Here is a 5116-nt window from a genome sequence, read left to right as displayed (position 1 = left end):
CCAAAAACGTTGGCAGTTCGAATCCACCAGCTGCTCCTTGGAAACCCTATGAGACAGCTCTGCTCTGTCCTATAGGGTTGCTATGAGTTGGAATCCTCTCAACAGCAACAAGTTTTTTTTTTACTATCTAGTTAGCATTTCCCCCTCCCTAGTAACCACATCCCTAGTAACCATAAAGAATGTTTCTTTCTGGGTGTAAACCTTTTCTTGACTTTTGATAATGGTGGCCTCACACAATATTTGTCCTTTTGTAATAGACTTACTTCACTCAGCATAATGTCCTCCAGGTTCATCCATGTTGAGATGGTTCGTGGATTCATCATTGTTCTTTATCGTGTGTATAATTCCACTGTGTATATGTACCGCAGTTTATTTTTCTATTCATCTGTTGATGGACACTTAGGTTGCTTCCATCTTTTCGCTATTGTGAATAATGCTGTGATGAACATGGGTGTACATGTCTATTCATGTCACAGCTCTTATTTCTCTAGAATATGCACCCAGGAGTGGGATTGCTGGATCATACGACATTTCTATTTCTAGCTTTTTAAGGAAGCCCCATGCCATTTTCCATAGTGGTTGTACCAATTTATAGTCCCGCTAGCAGTGGATAAGAGTTCTAATCTCCCCACAACCTCATCAGCATTTTTGCTTTCTGTTTCTTTATCAGTGCCGTTCTTGGTGGGGTGAGACGGTATCTCATTGTAGCTTTGATTTGCATTTCTAATGACTAATGATTGCAAGCATCTTTTCATGTGTTTGTTAGCTGTCTGAATGTCTTCTTTGGTGAAGTGTCTGTTCATGTTCTTTGCCCACTTTTTAATTGGATTGTTTGTCGTTTTGTTGTTGAGGTGTTGAAGTTTTCTATATAGTTTAGAGATTAGACCCTTGTCAGATATGTTGTTGTCAAAAAGTTTTTTTACCAGTTCGTAGGCGCTCTTTTTACTCTTTTGCTGAATGTGATATGCTTTTAATTATCCGTGGTAATGGGACAAGCAATATAGATAATTCTAAAACTTTATATCACGCTAGATTTTTTAATACAGATGATGAAACACACAGGAGCAGATTTATTTCAGCTTCCGCACCCATTCCTGTGCTCCTAGCCAAAATAAGGAGGCTTGATAACGCACAAACTGCAGAATCAATCTATACATAATGATGAGCTGGTGCTGGGTCTTATTTTATGCTCAAACCCTGAATCATGATGAAATTCAAGCCCTTCTGCAAGTTGTGTTTTCATTTGGCCTTTAATAAGTAACTTTCAAACGTCCTGACTTTTTTTAAAAGTGCCTTTAAAAATCGTATCAGATGTTAGGAAAGGGTTTCATGTAACAACATATTTTTTTCCATGTGAGTAGTATCCTTAAGACGATTACCACTGATCACCTTTTGATGGTATTTCAAAACACTTGAATATTTATAAAAAGGTCACGCAAAGCTACATACCTTTTAAAGCTGAACAGCGCAAACTGGGCTTCTACATTTGTTCAGACATATACCAGGTTTTTGTTCCTACAGGCTCACAGACGGGTTTCTCCTTTGCAGTTTGCCAAATGTATTTTAGAATGTCCAAAATTTAAAATGTTGATGTATGTGAACCAACTACATGATGAAAGAATCCATGCCCCATTAAAATGATAATGTGAATCACACTTTATTTTCCTTAAATGTGCTAAGTGAACCTAACTAAATCAATTAGAAAGGACCAGAAAGGTAAATTGGTAATATCTTGGGTGGGAAAGATAGGTAGGCTTACCCAGTCAACAGTGTCTTATTTTTGTTCTATTTTTTCAAGAGGATTTTTCTTTCGCTTTTTGTTACAAATATCAAATTATGACCATGGAATATGTATAACAAGCTACAATCCAATTCCTGATTATTCAGAGCCTAATCATACAGTTTGTGTTTTACCCCAGCCATTTGCTTCTACTTTTTCTGCCTGCTGCCTGCCTTTTGCCATTTCACTGCTTGTTAGTCTTTGGCCAGAGTAACCCAGAAAAAGACAAAATGGAGGTGAGCCAAACCATTTTGCATTTCTTCTGGTTTTTTCTAAAGTTCCTAGAGGAAGAAAGTACTGTTCACACAGAATTCTTCGATTATCTTTGACTCCTACTTAGTATATTTTCCCAATCCTCCACACACCCCACTCCTGTGATACCGTAGGGATATTTTGTGGACCTCCTGTTCTTCTGCGGGGAAGAGAGCTACCTGTTCCAAGAAGAAGAAAAGGAGTCTAATGTATTTTTATTCTGTGTATAAAAAGGCAGAATATTTTGCATTCTATGCTGTTTGTGCCTTAGTACAAACATTGATTCTTTTTTTTTCGGTAGTCAGATCAGTGTAGAATTGTTGTCTTCCACGAAGGAGACCTGAATTCGAATCTCAACCAACGCAACTCATGCACAGCTGCCGTCTGTCAGTGGAGGCTTGCATGCTGCTATGATGTGGAAGAGGTTTCAGTGGAGCTTGCAAACTAAAATGGACTAGGAGTTAAAGGCCTGGTTATCTACCTCTGAGAAATCAGCCAGTGAAATCCCTATGTATCACAATGATCCCATTCACAGCCAAACATGGCGGTAGCACAGGACTGGGCAATGTTTGTTCCCTTATAGATGGGGTTATCATCTCCATGGCAGCTAATAACTACAACAGTATCATTGCATATTCCTTGAATGCTTCAGGTTTCACTTTCCTCATATGGAAAACAATTACTAATAACTATAAGACCTCAGCTGCTAACAAAAAAGTCAGCAGTCGAATCCACTAGCCACTCCTTGGAAACCCTATGGGGCAGTTCTACTCTGTCCTACAGGATCGCTATGAGTCGTAATCGACTGGACGGCAATGAGTTTGGTTTGGTTATACTATCTACTTTTCAGAGTCGTTCACAATGATTGGCTAAGATAATGGAAGTAAATGTTCTTTGAAAAACCAATTTAAGAGACCTCACAAATACGAATAAAAAATGAATAAGCAAGAATTGTTCTCAAGAACAAGTGCAGTAGGAAACTAACCAAGTTGAAAAGCAACTGGGCTGGGCTTGGGTTTGAATTTAAACCCTGACACTACACTTGTGATGTTGGGCAAGTATTCTTTTAGTATCTCTAAGCTCCACTTTCATGAGGATGACGACAACATCAAGTGCTGGTGAGGATGCAGAGCAGCTGGACCACTCATCTATTCCTGGTGGGAATGCAAAATGATACAGTCCTTCTGGAAAACTGTGGGGCAGCTTCTTATATATTAAACGCCCACTTACCATGTGACCCAGCAAACCCACTACTAGGTATTTTCCCCAAAGAAAAGAAAACATGTTCACACAAAAACCTATATGTGAATGTTAACAGAAGCTTTATTCATAATCCCCAAATCCCGGAAACAACCCAGATGTTCTTCAACGGGTGAATGGATACATGGTACATTCCTACAATAAAATGCAGTTTAGCTATAAAGAGGAACAAACTATTGATTCACACGATGTGGATGAATCTTAAATATGTTTCGCTAAGTGAAAGAACTGATACTCAAAAGCATTGTATTATTCTGTCTCTATGACATCCTGAAAAGGTAAAATTATATGGTAAAAAATCAGTGTCACGGATGTTGAGTCGTAGGCAGAGCTGTAAAGAAGCAGCATGAGTGTAGGTTGACGGTGAGGAGAATGTTCTGTACCATGACTGTAGTGGTGGATAAATGGCTCCATATTCAAAACCCATAGAACTGTGTACACCATGAAGAGTGAGTTTCACTCCGTATAAACTTAAAATAATCAACCAGGATTGGGGAACCCAACATGGAATAAAAACTGTAACAAGTGAACTAACGATGTTACAAACGAATAACATAATCACAGTGGGTGTGGTGGAAAACAGAAGAATTAACTGAAATTACTTTGGAGAACAGTATTTTGACTGGATATTATAAAACAAAAGACAAAAGTTACTCAACACAAATACTATTCTCTAGTTAGAAAACACTCTAGAAAAAGGCTAGCCTGAGCCCCGTGATGTTGGATTGGAATTGGATTTATCAGTACGAAGTATATGTTATACACACACACACACATTCACATACATATAAGTACAGAAATACAAATACAAACGCCAGTGGTGCTTCTCCTTCCTCCTCCTCCTTGGCCGTGGAGTTCCTGTCGGCAGCTTTCTGCTACGTGCTGGTGCTGCTGGTGCTGCTCATACCTCACATATCTTCTTCGCCATCAGGCACATTATAGCATTTGAAGGACTGAAGACATTACAAGAATCCTATAGACGAGTGTATTACCCTGAATCCTCTTGTATTTTCAAGACTACTTCATCCATGATCTCCTCTGTGTTATGGTTCTTTGTGCAGCAGAGTAGCTTACACTGGCTCTCAATGCATCACTCTTGGCATATCAGATCTGGAGGTCTTCGAGTAGAGTATGAGGAGCCCTGGTGGTGCAGTGGTTAAGAGCTCAACTGCTAACCAAAAAGGTAGGAGTTCAAATCCACCAGCCGCTCCTTGGAAACTCTATGGGGCAATTCTACTCTGTCCTATAGTTTCACTATAAGTCAGAATCTACTTGACAGCACCTGATGACAACAACATGAGTAGAGGAGTGATGAGTGGAGCAAGACTCTATGACCCTACAACCCTCCAAATGCAGATATTCTAGCATATTGTCAGTAAAAGGGGTAATGTAAATAGCTTTTTTATCTTCTAGAATTTCTTCACTACCTGTGTGTCATGTTCTGTGTTTTGGTAAGCTCCTAGAATGACACACAGAAGAACTGGTCCAGTATGTACATGCAAAGGACACCAAATGAAGAGATGCCATCCAGCAAGATCCTGTTTCCAAGAGTCTTCCGTGGAATCTGATCAGTTACTTTCGCATGAGTTTTTATTATGATGAACTATAGATCAAATTTTAATGTTCTATTATTGGTAACTGCATTTTGGTTGCATAAGAGAGTATCTTTGTTCACAGGAAATATGCACTAAAGTATTAAAGCACAAAGAGTATGATGCCTAGTCTTAATTGGGAAAACAATCAGATGATAGATAGATAGATAGATGATAGATAGAGAGATAGGCAGGTAGGCAGGTAGGCAGGTAGACAGGTAGATAGACAGAT

At 39.1% G+C, this 5116-nt stretch overlaps 1 pseudogene; it reads left to right on the top strand.

Moving 5' to 3' along the window:
- The first annotated feature begins 4009 nt into the window (after positions 1-4009).
- On the top strand, positions 4010-4755 carry LOC101351383 (protein cornichon homolog 1-like; annotated as a pseudogene).
- The last annotated feature ends 361 nt before the right edge of the window (positions 4756-5116 follow it).

The sequence above is a fragment of the Trichechus manatus genome, unplaced genomic scaffold (genome assembly GCF_000243295.1).
Source record: "Trichechus manatus latirostris isolate Lorelei unplaced genomic scaffold, TriManLat1.0 scaffold00005, whole genome shotgun sequence".
In the NCBI taxonomy this organism is placed as follows: Eukaryota; Metazoa; Chordata; class Mammalia; order Sirenia; family Trichechidae; genus Trichechus; species Trichechus manatus.
The sequence above is the reverse complement of the archived record's forward strand: the minus strand, read 5'-3'. Positions and strand labels throughout refer to the sequence as shown.